The following is an 18,936-nucleotide window of genomic DNA, read 5'->3' on the forward strand; positions in this document are numbered from 1 at the left end:
TATCTTAATAAATTTGGCAGGCTTAATTCCAGCCTCTTGCCGTTTGTAAAGGGGTTGTCCCTGCCTTATCTGCAGGGCCGGTAGCAGGCTGGTACATAACAATATGAGCCAGCAGTGTGCTGCAGCTCCCAAAATAAGCCAACACAGTGCTAGGCTGCATTAACAGAGGGATAGAATCAAGATCAAGTGAAGTACTAATACCACTTTACAATGCCTTGGTAAGGCCACACCTGGAATACTGCATCCAGTTTTGGTCACCACCCACACTCCTCCACAGCAGCCACCGGAGGAGGAGGAGGGAGAAGGCACTGGGGACGCCGGCCTCTCCAGATCCTCCCCGCGGATGTGCCCAAGGTGAGAGGAAGCGCCAGCCTCTCAGGGAAAGCCGTTGGAGCGCTGGGGGTTCTTTTAATGATTCAACTTCCCAGGTGCCAACCGACTGCAAAGCCAGATGGAGCCAAAGAAGGAGAGGCTATTTCCAGTAAGGGAAAGCGACCCCGGCTCTCCAGGAGATACCCAGGGTTTCTGCTTCTTGGTTTCTGCTTGCTTTCCGTCTCTTTCAAAGGCTTCTTCCTCGCTCACTCACTTACTGCCCCGTCGCCTCCAAACACGAGGAAGAGGCGTCTGGAAGCATTTGGAAGCGATGGGGCACTGAGTGAGCAAGCGAGCAAGAGCTGGCTAGCCCCAGAGATTGGGGGGGGAGAAATGAAGGCAGAGGGGCTAAACTGGGCAAAAGCAGAGAGGGCAGGAGGAAAGTTCACCCTATCCTGCTCAGGACAAGGGGGGAAAAGGAACTGGCTGCAACACCCCCCCCAAAAGACACCCAAGATCCTCCCCCAGGCACAGCGGGCGCAGTGGGAAATCGCAGAGCCCGAATTGCATGCACGCTCATGCCATGCACATGCACATAGCACACACACACCGTTGCCTCCTTTGCATTCTGTTTTCGACCCTTTTGGGGGGGCGAGGGAGCCCGCTCTAGCTATGGGCCCTGTGCGGCATCCTGGCTCTGTGTAGCCCGCCAAAGCCCTGCTGGCTGGGTGCCTCCGGCCATGACCGCTAACTCATTGCAGGAATTTGATGAAGCCAATCAGCTCCTTGGCGGGCCCCAGATCCAAACTAAACCCAGACATTTTCAGCGGGAAGCAAGCAGAGCGCAAAGGGATGCGTCTCTTTTGGTTTCTCAGGGCAGGGCAGGGCAGGGCAGGGGGAAGGGGCAGTTACGACCGAAGGGGCTGCCTGCCTTCTACCTGATTCACTCGGTCCCGGCTGGCATGTCCTCGTGGCTGCTGGCTCTCCGCCCCATGGCAGGAGCAGCGGCTGCAAGGAGTCGGCCCCACAGCTGGTGACAGTCATCCTTGGAACCACAGGGGGAGCGCACTGGCTCAGCCGGGAGCCTCCGTCCGGCCAGGCCCTCTCTAGTAGCGGGCGGCCCCCTCTTCCTCCAAGGCCTGCTCTATTTCCTGGGTAGAGGGGGAGGAAGATGAGGAAGACACTTGCCCCTCTGAAGAAAGAAGAGGGGGGGAAGGGCGAAACGGATCCCACACGAGAAGAAGTCAATCCAATTGCTGCACAATGACTCCTTGGGGACGGGAGGGCCTCGCTCTGCGCCTGTGCTCTTCACGCGCCCTCGATAGAGTTCCTGCAGGCTGCAGCCAAGCAGCATGTTTTCTGCAAGTGAGCTGGGAAGGAGCAGAGAGGCGGGGAAGGCGGGGGGGAGGAAGAGGCCACCACATACCACCAGCCAGGTGCTCGCGCACCACCAGCTGTACGCGTACCACTGGTTGAAATGCCCTGTTCTAAAACAGTATGTTTAACAGTGAAATAAATGCAGATATAGATCATTCAACAGTGGAAAAAGAGAGTATTGCTGTTAGTCATAGCTTTTTTTTAAAAAAAGAGCTATCTTTATTGTTCCATAAAGTTTTCACTCAAATAACATATACTTTCTCTAACTTGATCCTGCATCTTTTATCTCTTGGCAAATTCAACTCTGTGGCAGGATTCCAAGTGAACAAGGGATGATGAGTCTGCAAATTTTAAATTGCAGTATACACAGAGACATTTTTAAAAAATATGAAAAATGCTATTGTTCATTATGTCAACAATAAAAGCTCAAAGGCTTGCAAAAAAAAAATCTCAACTGGCCATCTCGGTAGATTAAAAGATTGATGCAGCACGAGGATTATTGGAAGCAGACCTGTAAGCATACATAAAATTGTGCAGTAGTTCAGAGTTCATTAAAAAGAGGTATTTCACAATACACGAAAACAGAAACATAGCACCTCTGGGTCTCATTAAAGCAGGAACCTCTATATCCAGGAACATATGACTGCTAGGGAGAAGTTTCTGCGACAGCATGCAAGAAAAAGATGAGTCTACTTTAAAAAAATGCTACATTCATGCAACAGGTCATTCCAAAACACTCCTTTGCAAATGAATTCAAACTACTGCACGGTGCAAAACCAAATATTTTTATTTATTAATTAAATTTATATATTGCCCATCTGTCGAGCAACACTTTTAATGTAATTTTTAGCAAAGCATTCTCTTTCATTTTCCATGTTTACAAAAAAATAAAAGCAAAATTCTACAGCAATTTAGGAAAGTAGCACCAGCAAATATACATACCTCCAAAAGGAAAATCTTAAAACAGAATAAGCCAAAATTGCCTTGCACTATTACTATTCTCATTACTACCTTTGAGGATTTTAATATTACTGTAAGTATGTAGAATATTAACATTTGAATAAAACAGTCTAAAACTGGTAGTTTTTAAAAAGTGTTGTTTCTTTAATTTTGAAAAGCCAGTCTGATCTGAGCATCGATATCTGATTTCAAGAGCCCTTAGATGTTAGTCAGTCTGGAACAGCAACACTGAGCTCCACAGCTCCAAAACAGCATTTTTGATGTAAAGTTAATAAGAATTTTTTTAAAAAACAGTATTTAATAATAAATGCAGAAACTGAATGGAAGGGAAAAAAATATAGCATTTTCTTGCTATAATGAATTTCCACATTTCCCTAAATACAGATTTCTTCCTGATTTTATCAACTGAAATAAAATGTTATTCTATTTCTTGTGCTACCTTTATTACAAATGGAATTTCCCCTTTTCTCCTCTTAAAATAATGGTGTCTATCAGTGTCCCTCGTCTCTTATTTTTCACTTAATTGATGTTGGAATCACTGACCTATTTTAAATTATAATTATAGTTGGAAATGACCATAAACTGTCAATATGGTGATGATATACTATGTTTTATCAGTGTATATGTATACATAGTCATATGTATATACATACAGATGTTTTACATATATTTTACATAATTATCCAGCAGTTATTCAGTGATGTCAATGAGTCCATCCTATTTGCTTTCCTTGGATTTTAATCTGTAAAAACTGGTGGTTTAATTGTGGTTTGAATTCCTTTAAATATTTGGGAAATGTTTGTTTATTTTTCACAATTAAGCCCTCTGCCAAAACAGTTAGGACTTTGGGTAGCTAATAACACACCCAGTTAAAAATATAATATAAAGTCCAAAATACTATCAACAAAATTCTGCTCATGGTTTTAAGTATTCATTTTTAATCACAATAAACACTGTTGTAAATAGAGGGTTAAAATTTCATTGAGCTTATCAGGAAATATAAATTTTAGCTAAAATGAATATTGTTCAAGACTGATATAACAATTATATAATGATTTTGAATTACTTCTATTTTAATACAGCTAATCTATTTAAATAGATTGGCCAAATATTCCATTCCATTCCACTTTTTGTGCCGATAATAATCTTACAAAAGTAATCATATGAAAATAATCTTCCATGGCACTTTTCTAATCAGCAGTACATCAATCCCAGCAAGGAAAGTTCTGCATTCAACTGAACGCTGATTTTAAAAAATTCTTTAAGTATGTATTTGAACCCTGAAATTTCTGGCATTTTTACAAATTCATCAGACATGATAAAATGACCCTTCATCGTTTTCCACATTTCCAATTTGAAGTAACTTTATACATCCTAGACAATTTTTCTGAAGTCATATACGAACAATACATCATTTTATACAAAAATATTTTAGACTGATATAAGTTTCAATCCTTTTAAACTATTCCATCAATTTATTATGTGCAAAATTCTTAGCCCATTTTATCCTACTCTTTCACTTGCTCTTCAGTTTAAAATTCCAATAAAAGCTTATACATTTTGCTAATGTATATTGCTAAATTACATGTTCATCATTTGCACATACTTCAAATTCTGTCTTCTGCTGCTCAATTTGCTAGTGGGATCTTTGCCATTTGTGACTAGAATTATAGGCTCACAAGACCCAAATTCCTTTGTATTAAAAGTAGGAACACAAGTAGCATCCTCTTCAATGTATAAATTAGGGAAGAAAGGTTCTCATTAATTGGCTAAGAAAACAATTCACGGAACCTTTTGAGCATCCATTCTTATTATATTACTATCCTAACTTATGTTTTAGGAAACTGAAATCACATGAACTCTCAATTTTTTGGGAAAAGACATCTCAAATTACTCATTACTTTGGACTGAGCTGGGATAGCCCTGTCTTGAGATAGTAACAGCAATAGCACATAGGCTTATATACTGCTTCATATTGCTTTACAGCTCTCTCTAAGCAATATACAGAGTCAGCATATTCCCCTCAACAATCTGGGTCCTGATTTTTACCAAACTTGGAAGGATGGAAGACTGAGTCAACCTTGAGCTGGCCACGATCAAACACCTGGCAGTGGGCAGTTAGCCTGCAATAACTGCATTCCAACCATTGGGCCACCACAGCTCCTGGTGATAGCTAGCATTGATGGTGCAAGCATAAGAGAACCCTTCTACTCCTAGAAAAACTTTTGTAGCAGCATTTCTGACTAGTTGGAAGATATTATTCAAAGGCATGCAGTTCATGTTACAATAGGCAAATCTTAAAAATCACTAACTGAAATGACCCCAAGGGATTCTAAGCTTACTTTTGAAATCAACGTTCCGGTTATACAGAATTACATATTCCTTATGGTGCCTGAGGACAATACAAGAACTACCCTCAACTGGGGACAAAGTATTCGGAAACAGTTTGACCAAGAGGTTGTCCTATATACTGAGAAGTCTATTCCAGGGTTGATTTAAGAGCGTGGGAAGGCCTCCAAAAACCTGAGCCATCTGAAATGAATCTCATTATTCTGAAGTCATCAAAAATTAATCCCATGAGATACAGTACAGGATATCCTGTGGAAATAAACAAACTGTACAAGACTCTGGAGAGAATTACAAAAGGAAACGAAGATCCTTCCCTTTCCTCCAATTCATCCCCTTCAAGAATATATTTTACTTCATCTGCATTTTTATCTTTTACCTCCTTTAGGCCTATCTCTCATGCTGTTCTAATGCCAAGATTTAGTACAGCAGTATTTCATCCCAAGTAAAATTACTCACAGGCTACTCAAATGACAGCTGCTTTGTAACATCCCTTTTACTCTCTTTAAACTCTCATAGTGTACCTACGCTATTTTCTGTATACTGCAGTACATGAATTCCTAATTAAATCCCAAATGCACATTTCTTCATTTGGGGGCCTGGAAGATAATAATCAGGGGGACATCTGAAAAGTCATTCCATCCCTGACATAGAACCATCTATTTTACAAATATTGATAAACGATCCTGCTAGTGACTAGCTGGCTGGAAATAGATAGACCAAAAGTCAAGTTTCAAGTTACTTCTCACTTAAAGAAAATTAAATTATCTTTATGAAGCTCTCTACTCCTTAAAGCCATTTCCCTATCTTCTGTTTGTGCCTTCTCTAATCTCCATATACATCCTGCATATTGGGCATCATGTCCAAAATGTAAGCCTTAAAACTGCTTTACTCTATTCTGCCATTCCTTCTGTTCAATCAAGGATTTCTTCAAATAAAAAATTCTGAATGGAAGCCAAGATCTTTGTCCAGAGTCCTTGCCCTATTGTGCTTTATTCTGTGCCTGCAGCCTCTTTATTTAGTTGATAGGTCAGACCGCCATTTCTTTTGAGCTGAAAAGATATCTGAAGTAAGTAGGAACCATAAAAGGAATGAAAGCATATTAGGTTTCACAAGAATACCAGCTTCGTTTAGACCCCAGGATGCAGTCAGGCCAGCTCATAATGACTGCAGTAACAGCTATTTAACACAATAATTTTAACTCCAATGAATATAAATGAACCTTTATTTCCTTGAAAAAAAATTATGATCAAAATAATAGAGTCGCAATGTGATCTGCAGAAACATTCTGTGCAGTTGCTGCAGTTGGTCCTAGTTGTGTAAAGAAATGAGAAACCATGCTGAGCAAACAAATCTTACTCATCTCATTATTAGAAGTCCCACTTGCACCAGATTCAGAGAATTTCCCAGGCAGATGCATTCCTGCTGCCTATGAAACCTAGAAACCTTTGCTTATATGATTCAGACTTTTAAAAGACAACTACTCATTAATCCAAACTTTGACAGAATAAAGGCTACAAGATGTGGTCTGTCTAGCATGTGCATACATGTATAGAGTTTTTTCTCCCATTTACTCTTTTCTAAAATTTATACTGTTTTTATATTTTAATTGATATTACATTATTTCTAAAATATATATTGTTACAACAGTTACAAACACAATAGGTCTTTCACTGTCGTAACAAACTGGGAAAATGAGAGTAATTCTGGTTACCGTATATACTTGAGTATAAGCCGAATTTTTCAGCCCACTTTTTGGGCTGAAAAATTCCACTTCGGCTTATACTCCAGTCAACAAAAAAAACTTACCGAGGACTTGTGCGCGGCCGAGGCTTTGGTGCTTCCGGGATCGCCCGCACCTCTCCCAAGCCACCGCCGTCCGAGACCTGCCGAAGTTTGGGGAGGTTTGGGGAGGTGCGCGCGCACCTCCCCAAACTCCGCGCCTTGCCTGCCTGCTTCTTTCCGCAGCGGAAAGAAGCAGGCAGGCAGGGCGCGGAGGAACGGAGACTTGCCGACGTTTGGGGAGGTTTGGGCGCCTCCCCAAACCTCGGCAGGTCTCCGTTCCTCCGCGCAGACCTGCCGACGTTTGGGGAGGTTTGGGCGCCTCCCCAAACCTCCCCAAACCTCGGCAGGTCTCCGTTCCTCCTGCCGACCTTTGGGGAGGTTTGGGCGCCTCCCCAAACCTCCCCAAACCTCGGCAGGTCTCCGTTCCTCCTGCCGACCTTTGGGGAGGTTTGGGCGCCTCCCCAAACCTCCCCAAACCTCGGCAGGTCTCCGTTCCTCCTGCCGACCTTTGGGGAGGTTTGGGCGCCTCCCCAAACCTCGGCAGGTCTCCGTTCCTCCGCGCAGACCTGCCGACGTTTGGGAAGGTTTGGGCGCCTCCCCAAACCTCCCCAGGTCTCCGTTCCTGTTTGGGGAGGTTTGGGCGCCTCCCCAAACCTCCCCAAACCTCGGCAGGTCTCCGTTCCTGTTTGGGGAGGTTTGGGCGCCTCCCCAAACCTCCCCAAACCTCGGCAGGTCTCCGTTCCTCCGCGCAGACCTGCCGACCTTTGGGGAGGTTTGGGCGCCTCCCCAAACGTCCCCAAACCTCGGCAGGTCTCCGTTCCTGTTTGGGGAGGTTTGGGCGCCTCCCCAAACCTCCCCAAACCTCGGCAGGTCTCCGTTCCTCCGCGCAGACCTGCCGACGTTTGGGGAGGTTTGGGCGCCTCCCCAAACGTCCCCAAACCTCGGCAGGTCTCCGTTCCTCCGCGCAGACCTGCCGACCTTTGGGGAGGTTTGGGCGCCTCCCCAAACGTCCCCAAACCTCGGCAGGTCTCCGTTCCTGTTTGGGGAGGTTTGGGCGCCTCCCCAAACGTCCCCAAACCTCGGCAGGTCTCCGTTCCTGTTTGGGGAGGTTTGGGCGCCTCCCCAAACCTCCCCAAACCTCGGCAGGTCTCCGTTCCTCCGCGCAGACCTGCCGACCTTTGGGGAGGTTTGGGCGCCTCCCCAAACGTCCCCAAACCTTGGCAGGTCTCCGTTCCTCCTGCCGACCTTTGGGGAGGTTTGGGCGCCTCCCCAAACCTCCCCAAACCTCGGCAGGTCTCCGTTCCTCCTGCCGACCTTTGGGGAGGTTTGGGCGCCTCCCCAAACCTCGGCAGGTCTCCGTTCCTCCTGCCGACCTTTGGGGAGGTTTGGGCGCCTCCCCAAACCTCCCCAAACCTCGGCAGGTCTCCGTTCCTCCTGCCGACCTTTGGGGAGGTTTGGGCGCCTCCCCAAACCTCGGCAGGTCTCGGTTCCTCCGCGCAGACCTGCCGACCTTTGGGGAGGTTTGGGCGCCTCCCCAAACCTCCCCAAACCTCGGCAGGTCTCCGTTCCTGTTTGGGGAGGTTTGGGCGCCTCCCCAAACCTCCCCAAACCTCGGCAGGTCTCCGTTCCTCCGCGCAGACCTGCCGAGGTTTGGGGAGGTTTGGGGAGGCGCCCAAACCTCCCCAAAGGTCGGCAGGAAGAACGGAGACCTGCCGAGGTTTGGGGAGGTTTGGGGAGGCGCCCAAACCTCCCCAAAGGTCGGCAGGTCTGCGCGGAGGAACGGAGACCTGCCGAGGTTTGGGGAGGTTTGGGGAGGCGCCCAAACCTCCCAAACAGGAACGGAGACCTGCCGAGGTTTGGGGAGGTTTGGGGAGGCGCCCAAACCTCCCCAAACGTCGGCAGGTCTGCGCGGAGGAACGGAGACCTGCCGAGGTTTGGGGAGGTTTGGGGAGGCGCCCAAACCTCCCCAAACAGGAACGGAGACCTGCCGAGGTTTGGGGACGTTTGGGGAGGCGCCCAAACCTCCCCAAAGGTCGGCAGGTCTGCACGGAGGAACGGAGACCTGCCGAGGTTTGGGGAGGTTTGGGGAGGCACCCAAACCTCCCCAAACAGGAACGGAGACCTGCCGAGGTTTGGGGACGTTTGGGGAGGCCCCCAAACCTCCCCAAAGGTCGGCAGGTCTGCGCGGAGGAACGGAGACCTGCCGAGGTTTGGGGAGGTTTGGGGAGGCGCCCAAACCTCCCCAAACAGGAACGGAGACCTGCCGAGGTTTGGGGACGTTTGGGGAGGCGCCCAAACCTCCCCAAAGGTCGGCAGGTCTGCACGGAGGAACGGAGACCTGCCGAGGTTTGGGGAGGTTTGGGGAGGCGCCCAAACCTCCCCAAACAGGAACGGAGACCTGCCGAGGTTTGGGGACGTTTGGGGAGGCGCCCAAACCTCCCCAAAGGTCGGCAGGTCTGTGCGGAGGAACGGAGACCTGCCGAGGTTTGGGGAGGTTTGGGGAGGCGCCCAAACCTCCCCAAACAGGAACGGAGACCTGCCGAGGTTTGGGGACGTTTGGGGAGGCGCCCAAACCTCCCCAAAGGTCGACAGGTCTGCGCGGAGGAACGGAGACCTGCCGAGGTTTGGGGAGGTTTGGGGAGGCGCCCAAAGCTCCCCAAACAGGAACGGAGACCTGCCGAGGTTTGGGGACGTTTGGGGAGGCGCCCAAACCTCCCCAAAGGTCGGCAGGTCTGCGCGGAGGAACGGAGACCTGCCGAGGTTTGGGGACGTTTGGGGAGGCGCCCAAACCTCCCCAAACGTCGGCAGGTCTGCGCGGAGGAACGGAGACCTGCCGAGGTTTGGGGAGGTTTGGGGAGGCGCCCAAACCTCCCCAAACAGGAACGGAGACCTGCCGAGGTTTGGGGACGTTTGGGGAGGCGCCCAAACCTCCCCAAAGGTCGGCAGGTCTGCGCGGAGGAACGGAGACCTGCCGAGGTTTGGGGAGGTTTGGGGAGGCGCCCAAACCTCCCCAAACAGGAACGGAGACCTGCCGAGGTTTGGGGAGGTTTGGGGAGGCGCCCAAACCTCCCCAAAGGTCGGCAGGTCTGCGCGGAGGAACGGAGACCTGCCGAGGTTTGGGGAGGTTTGGGGAGGCGCCCAAACCTCCCCAAACAGGAACGGAGACCTGCCGAGGTTTGGGGACGTTTGGGGAGGCGCCCAAACCTCCCCAAACAGGAACGGAGACCTGCCGAGGTTTGGGGACGTTTGGGGAGGCGCCCAAACCTCCCCAAAGGTCGGCAGGTCTGCGCGGAGGAACGGAGACCTGCCGAGGTTTGGGGAGGTTTGGGGAGGTGCCCAAACCTCCCCAAACAGGAACGGAGACCTGCCGAGGTTTGGGGAGGTTTGGGGAGGCGCCCAAACCTCCCCAAAGGTCGGCAGGTCTGCGCGGAGGAACGGAGACCTGCCGAGGTTTGGGGAGGTTTGGGGAGGCGCCCAAACCTCCCCAAACAGGAACGGAGACCTGCCGAGGTTTGGGGAGGTTTGGGGAGGCGCCCAAACCTCCCCAAAGGTCGGCAGGTCTGCGCGGAGGAACGGAGACCTGCCGAGGTTTGGGGAGGCGCCCAAAGCTCCCCAAACAGGAACGGAGACCTGCCGAGGTTTGGGGACGTTTGGGGAGGCGCCCAAACCTCCCCAAAGGTCGGCAGGTCTGCGCGGAGGAACGGAGACCTGCCGAGGTTTGGGGACGTTTGGGGAGGCGCCCAAACCTCCCCAAACGTCGGCAGGTCTGCGCGGAGGAACGGAGACCTGCCGAGGTTTGGGGAGGTTTGGGGAGGCGCCCAAACCTCCCCAAAGGTCGGCAGGAGGAACGGAGACCTGCCGACGAGCCGCGGCCACACAGGGTATTCCTGTGTATTCAGGCTTGCAAAATGGCGGATCGAGCCTCTGCTGGCGGCAGAGGCTTGCAGAACGGCGGATCGGCTTATACTCGAGTCAATAACTTTTTCCAGTTTTTGGGGGTGAAATTGGGGGTCTCGGCTTATACTCGAGTCGGCTTATACTCAAGTATATACGGTAAGTTCATCATCCTTCTGTTTTGAACCATATACTTTGGATGACTTGCATGCCTCAAGAGAAACATGCACAACTATAGTTTTTAAGTTGGCAGTTCAAGGCTAGCATTGTCTTCTGCCCTGCGTAGAACATCTGGTTTCCACACACTTCCACTTTGGGGGGCGGGGGAGAGAGGAAGAAATAGGTAGCTTCATTTCTATAATTATTAACAAGGAACACAAAGCCAAACAAGCACAGCTGACATTTACTTAATGGCACTGTGCTTCTGTCAGCTCAGAAGCAGTAAAACTAGCACTAGATTACTGCATCTGTCTCAAAATACAATTCAGTGCAAACAAAGCAAACAAATAAGAATTCAGGATAAAGTAACCCGCTGCTGCTTCTAATGTTTTATATGGACAATGACGCGTAAATCTATAAAAATGAAGTAAGCATTAGCAACTATCCTCTGCTAATGTTCTCAGTCATTAAACTGCACATGGAAATAATGGGGGACACAGCTGTAGATGTTTCATGTCACATGATTTGTTACAAAATCAACTGACCACCGAGAAGGAGGGGAACAGTAAAAATCAAGTAGAAAAGTGAACGGAATTAAATTAGGAGTATGTTACTGTATGTTCTCATCTGAAGTAGACAAGGATGCTTTGAATCTGACGTGGGCAACATGACTGTAGAGCTGCTCTTATACAGGCTCAGGAAAATACAATTTTGAATAAAACGGATGTTCAGGAAGTGGTTATAGGGCAGATAAGAATGGGACCTAAACAACACTGGGCACTATCTAACAAAATGAAATTCAATGGTGAAAAAAGTAAGGTTCTACATTTAGGCAGGAAAAATCAAATGCACAGGTATAGTATAGGTGGTACCTTGCTCAATAGTAGTAGCTGTGAGAGAGATCTCGGAGTCCTAGTGGACAATCACTTCAATATGAGCCAGCAGTGTGCTGCAGCTGCCAAAAAAGCCAACACAGTGCTAGGCTGCATTAACAGAGGGATAGAATCAAGATCACGTGAAGTACTAATACCACTTTACAATGCTTTGGTAAGGCCACACCTGGAATACTGCATCCAGTTTTGGTCACCACGATGTAAAAAAGATGTCGAGACTCTAGAAAGAGTACAGAGAAGAGCAACAAAGATGATTAGGGGGCTGGAGGCTAAAACATATAGGGAACAGTTGCTGGAATTGGGTATGTGTAGTTTAATGAAGAGAAGGGTGAGGGGGGACATGATAGCAGTGTTCCAATATCTCAGGGGCTGCCACAAAGAGGAGGGAGTCAAGCTATTCTCCAAAGCACCTGAAAGCAGGACAAGAAGCAATGGATGGAAACTAGTCAAGGAGAGAAGCAACCTAGAACTAAGGAGAAACTTCCTGACAGTTAGAACAACTAACCAGTGGAACAACCTGCCTCCAGAAGTGGTGAATGCTCCAACACTGGAAGTTTTTAAGAAGAGACTGGCCAGCCATTTGTCTGAAATGGTATAGGGTTTCCTGCCTGAGCAGGGGGTTGGACTAGATGACCTCCAAGGTCCCTTCCAACAACAACTACTTCTTCTTCTTCTTCTTCTTCTTATTATTATTATTATTATTATTATTATTATTATTATTATTATTATTATTATTATTATTATTATTATTATTATTATTATGATAAGGCACATATGGCTTCATGATTATATGACATCTGTTAAGAAAATTCTCATGTTTGAAGACTACAATTTACATCCCTCAAAGTGCAATAAAGGTGATACTAAAACAAATGGAAGGACCACAAACTATACTATTGCTCTGATATATTACTAGGTAACCATACAAAAATAAGAATATGTAGATGATTTCTATCACAATAAATCACATAGTTGAATTATCTTGACATTTGCCAAGACACTAATTCTACAAAGGATGGTCTTTCTAGTAAATTCCTAACTTTCCTTAAAAATAACTTTCTTCTTTAAAGGATTGAGGAAACCAAAAAGGGGAACAGTTACCTCCTTATGGAATGTTAGTCAGCAAGGAAAACTGAACAGACAAAGGAGGAATAAGTGTTTTGGAAAGCAAAGTAATTGTATTGCTGGAGTTCTTGATTTAAAAAAATAAATCCTAAAGCATAAATGTAGTCAACAATGTATCTTGAGATTCAAATGTGCAATTAGTTTAATTATATCCAGATTTTAGTTATTTAAAATTAATTATTTCATAGAACTAATTAGTTACACATTATATTTATTTATATTTATTTCCATAGTGCATGGAATCTAGTCTATAAATCATAATATCTGTTAGCTTTTAAAACACACTGTTAATTACAATACACAAATATATATCCATATACAGTAAACCTTAATTAAATGGACTTTAGCAAACTTTGAATACAAATATAAGTTTCAGCATTTAACATATAAAGTTCTTTGTTCCACAGTAATGCAGACAAATTTCATCGTTTTTATAAATTTATATTGTCTGTATAGTGATACAACAGTATACATTAACAATGTAATTTGTATTACTGCCATCATTACATAATTATACAAATAACATACATTGATATAAATGTCCTAATTTATGTATGTGCATTAATCAGCCAAATGTCATTACTAAAATGAACTCATTGGTGCAACTGACATAAATTAAGATTTAATAGGCATTTGGGATTAATGTACATCCAGTACATTCTACTTGCAAATGGTCTATTAAATTGAAGTTTTACTTTATATCTGTCAAATTAGCTGTTTATGAAGACTTACATTTAAAAAATCATTATTATTTTTTTAAAAGTACATCACTAGTTTTCAAAAAAAAATCCATCCAAATAATGTAGCAACAATTACATGGCACAGGTGAGACCAGCAGAAATAAATTATACAAATGTAGTCTGAGCAATTTTCTTATACAGACTGTAAGCAGCCATAATCATCAAAAGCAGAGAACTTAAAAAATAGCGTAGAAATGCTGAGAACCCAAAAGATAGACACTTTTTGCAAAGATGCATTTTTAATAAGTATACACACATTTTCCTCATGGAAGATTCAATGGTTTAAAGAGGAATCCACATTTTTGCAAAAAAAAAAAAGTAAGGAAAATTGCAAACAATGACAGAATACCATCTTACCTTCAAATTTTGCAGCATAGAACTCCAAACTACCCTCCAATCCATTAATCTGAGCAATTCATCTGAATCCCTTTTGACTCTTTTGGCACCACAAAGACATAAACAGATGATGAGCAGAACAGCTGCAGAACAGCAAAATAAATGAGAAATATCAGTCAAGACAAGTGAAGGCATTTATAAATAAGCAAATATACACAGGCAGACATGCAGACAAATATACAAATGATTTGTGAGCTTTGATTGCTTGAACCATCATCCAAGTATGGGGTGGTTTCTCAGGAAGGGTCACTACTAATGGATTTTCTGAGTACAAATGCATGTTTTGATAATAGTAATCCGAATTATACTCTTCAAATCTTAGCCAAACCACATTCTGTGAGCAAGAAAACAAATTTATGTAAATAAACATTCTAAGGAATTCAGAATCATTAAATTAGCAGTGATGCCTATTATATCTTTAATTCCAGCAGGGACAGTAATATTATCAGGAAAATAATGTTCTTCCCCGTATCTTTTTGCCATTATTAAAAACCTCTCATACACTGTATAATTATTTGTTCAATAATCTGTCCACTGGTTAAATAAATCCTGGATTTCCAATATTTAATGACAGCCTAGCAGCTGTAAATCAGAACACAAAATCTTCCAACTTTTGGAAATTCTCTCTTCTGTAATTCCAAAAGAAACTGACATGCAAATGGATCACACAGCAACCAAGGGGGTTGCTGCTGACAAAAAGGAAGCTGACACAGAGCCCCTGAGAAACAAAAAGATTGTGTTACAATGTTCCTGGGACCCACTGGGGTTGCTTATAAACTTCAAAATCTTTGATCTTGAGCTAAACCAATTGTTTAGCTAATTATTGGCTATTACCTCTTCTAATCACCCTTTCTCCCTTTTACCTCTCTTTCCATTCTGCAATTTTGAGCACATCTTTGAGGCACAGCTTCTTTGATTGTATTCTTTGCAAACCAAGCATTAAAAAGAACAACAGTCCTTGTGGAATATGCTAAATAAACCCTGAGCAAAATAAGTCTGCCTGATGCCCATAGATGTTGTTAGTTGCGAAGTCATGACAATGTTCCTCCTTCCTGCTCAAAGATGGGATAGGGGCAATTAAAACTGATACTTTATTTTCTCCTTTTAGTGAAAATTAAATGAACTGTGTAAAATCATTTACCCAAAGAATATTTGGTTCTATTATCCCAATGAATTAAAAGGAATATTATTATAAAACTATTGAGATTATGTATATCTAGAAAATGCAGGATTTAAGAAGTCACCCAACTATATAAACAACATTTTTCCCCCAAATCTCCGCCTTTTCATACTTCACATATTTTACATTAAAAATAGAGGAGAAAGTTTCAGATAGCATTTCACACAAAAAACCCACAAACAGGTTCCAAGGTCAGTTAGGCCTTTGAGAAAGAATGCCTGAAGACACTGGGGACTTAAAACTATCCAAATTAAATAATAATTCATGTATTGTTCATTTTTTAAAAAAAAATGATCTAGTGGTTAAGGCACCAGACTAAAAAGCAGAAGACTGAGTTCAAGTCCCTTCTTAGCTATGAAAACCCACTGGATGACTTTGGGGCAGTCATTCTCTCTCAGCCCAATTTACCTCACAGGGTTGTTGTGAGAAAAATAGGAGGTGGAAGGTGTATTGAATATGTTCACTATCTTGAATTATTATTTGTGAAAATAATAAAAATGGGATATAAACGAATAATTGTATTTATAAGATGTTCTTATGTATGATGATAATGTTTTCTTATCTTTGTGAACTGCTGAAGACCTTTTGTGATTACGGTAGGATCATTACAGGACTCATCTTCCATTTCTATAAAAACACACCCAGTCTAAAAAAAGAATGTTTCCATTTAAAAAAATTGAACAGCAGTCATTGCCAAATACATCTTTACAGATCAGATTTATTTAATCAAAAGCTTGATCAGTCAAATCTTTAAACAGAAAGGGAAGAAAATCAATTATGAGAGATGCACTATACTTTATGAAATATTTAGACAAACTGAAATTTCAATCTTCAAATTAATGCAATACCAAAAATAGGAATGCTGAGAGCTCTCTTGTTATTCAATGAGTTTCAAACATTGAAGTCTGTGAAAGTGGGAAAAATACTCAGACATGTTTGGTCTACCACTTACAAACTCAATCCTTGCTCCTCTTGGCTGATCAAATCTAGTAGGGAGGGGCTGTCTGGTGCCTCCTGATTTTCTATGCCAGCAGGCAAACTGCCAACCAAGAATACGGTATTCCAGTTGAACACAGCAACATCAAGATCTGCTTTATGCCAAGTCAGATTATGGTATCCATCTAAGCAAGTGCATTCTGCTCAGACAGCAGCAGCTCTGCAGGATTCTCAGGAAGAGATCATCTTTCCCAATAAAAGGTAAAGGTTCCCCCGCACATGCGTGCTAGTCGTTTCCGACTCTAGGGGTCGGTGCTCATCTCCATTTCAAAGCTGAAGAGCCAGCGTTTGTCCAAGGACATCTCCGTGGTCATGTGGCCGGCATAACTAGACTCCAGAGGCGCATGGAACGCTGTTACCTTCCCACTGGAGTGGTCCCTATTTTTCTACTTGCATTTTTACGTGCTTTCGAACTGCTAGGTTGGCAGAAGCTGGGACGAGTAACAGGCGCTCACTCTGTTACGCGGCACTCAGGATTTGACCTGCCAAACAGCCGACCATCTGATCCTACCTATTTGCTAATTTAATTGGATTTGCTTAACAGTTGCAATAAAAATGGTCATAAAATCTATAGGGTCATGTAATGAATTCTTTCAGTCCCAGTTATAGTCATAAATTAAGGATTACCCATAGTTAACTCTTTGGGGAAAAAATAAGCAAACAAGAAACCCTAGAAAATTGATATTAAGAAGTGAATCGGAGAAAAAGGAATTGATTCTGAGGACAGAGGAAAAATAAGTAGTAAGCAAGCAATTCAAGAACAAAAAACTGACAGCTATTGTGTACCAAGAAAGGGAACTAAGATATTTGATGCATAGAGTAGGTAATGAAAGGTATGATCCATCAGTCACTAGGTAGACAAATTTGAGGAGTACAGATGATACGCTTGATTTAAAATTCAGCTAACATATTTATATTAGTTTGGCAAGGAAAGAGAGGGATCAAATTATTTCTGTTGAAAGTCTCTGTTAATTTTTTTCAGTTCAATGAAATAAATGTGAGCAGAAGAAAAACACTGGAACTGGTTTTTGAGAGTAAATGTTCAAGGGGGAAAAGCAAGAGAGTATTAAGACATGTGTTTAAACCAAGGGTCTTCAAACTTGGCCCTTTTATGACTTGTGGACTTCAACTCCCAGAATTCCTCAGCCAGCTGGCTGAGGAATTCTGGGAGTTGAAGTCCACAAGTCATAAAAGGGCCAAGTTTGAAGACCCCTGGTTTAAACCAAAACGTTCACATCTACTGAAGTCCTGCCATATTTACATATTGATTCTCAAGAAATATCATTTCTTTCTATTGAAATAATTGCTGTAATATGCAAAGTAGTTGTGAAAAAAGCTGTACAAACCAACAAGTGCTCTTATTCATTCTATTAGAAAATCTGAAGCTATTTCACTTTCACATAAAAATATAATAACTCTAGAAAAATAACAAACCAGCATACAATCATAACCCAAGGTCTTTAAAAAGGCAGCATCTTCAACTGGAAACCTCCACAGCTGATTATAGAGGACTTAAAGCTGATTGCACCAACCAGGCAGGTTTGTGTAGGAAAATATAATCCTTAAGGAATACTAAACCTGGTCCATCAGGGATTTTAAAAAGCTTAAAATCAATATTTTTCACTAATACCCAGAAATGGGGCTTTAAGCCATGTAGTTGTTTAAAAATATAAAATGTTCTCTAGAGGATACACTCCCTTTGTACCAGCAGTAAAACTGCCATTAAGCAACAATAATGAAAAACAAATTCATTGCTCTATCATTTTGTTTACCAAATCTGAAAGGTCCAGGTACGTTTTAGAACTGTGGTCTTCTGAAATATTACTCAGTGAGGTTTCTTCCTTGTTGGGCTCATGCATTTAACATTACAATTATATGCTGCAATCTTTCCTACACTGATTTCAGAAGAAGCTGTTTACCAAGGATCCCTAAACTTTGGAGGCCCTAGGTACATTTGATACATTGTGGTCACTTAGGGAATGTGCAAAGATTCTCAGAGATTTTTCATTAAAATATTACAATATTAAAATCTCCTTTTAGCATTTTCTCAATAGTTAGAATTTCATTTGGAAAGAGCCGGTAAACTAGAGCAGGGGTCCCCAGCCTTCGATCCATGGACCGGCACGGCTCTGTGGCATGCCAGAAACCAGGCCGCCCAAACCAGCGAAGCCCTGTCCATGGGGTGCAAACAGTCCACGGAAAAACCTCTCTCCACAGAACTGGTCCCCCGGTGCTCAAAAGGTTGGAGGCCACTGGGCTAAAGGGCTCAGCATGAATTTAACAGTGGGAAGCAGTTTCATTCCATTTTTCTGTGGGTCCTGGGATTTCCTTTGATTTGCCTTTAAAAAAAAAAAGAAAGAAAGAAAAGCAGCTACAGCAGCAGCACTTCAAAACATCCAGCTATCCTTTACAGCAGGGGTGTCAAACTCAATTTCATTGAGGGCTGTATCAGCACTGCGGTTGCCCTCAAGGGGCCGGGTGGGCGTGGCCTACTGGGTGGGCATGGCTAGAGTGCGTATGGCCTACTGGGTGGGCGTGGCCAGCTCTACATCGTTCGCATCAAGGGTGCCTATGGGGGCCTGGGCAAGAGTGGGACAGATCTGAGGGTCTCTGGCAGGAGGAGGGTCTCTGGGCCAGGGCCAAGGCAGTGGGGGCCGTTCCCTCACTGTTTCCAGGATGGCTTCACGGGCCGCATGAAACCACTTCGCGGGCCGGATCCGGCCCCCGGGCCTTGTGTTTGACATGTCTGCTTTACAGCAATGCATATCTAACA

At 44.1% G+C, this 18,936-nt stretch overlaps 1 protein-coding gene across 2 annotated transcripts in view; it reads right to left on the reverse strand.

The window, feature by feature from the left end:
• The window catches only part of EXTL3 (exostosin like glycosyltransferase 3), a 149,358-nt gene that overhangs the window by 77,775 nt on the left and 52,647 nt on the right, over positions 1-18,936 (reverse strand). The window contains exon 4 of one of the 2 annotated variants that reach the window (XM_083348419.1): positions 13,949-14,070. The gene's annotated coding sequence lies outside the window, so the exon portion shown is untranslated. Of the gene's footprint in view, positions 1-13,948; positions 14,071-18,936 lie in introns of those variants that run through there. The other variant, XM_083348420.1, reaches the window with a different exon arrangement.

Source organism: Vipera ursinii, assembly GCF_947247035.1.
Source record: "Vipera ursinii genome assembly, chromosome: 1".
Lineage (NCBI taxonomy): Eukaryota > Metazoa > Chordata > Lepidosauria > Squamata > Viperidae > Vipera > Vipera ursinii.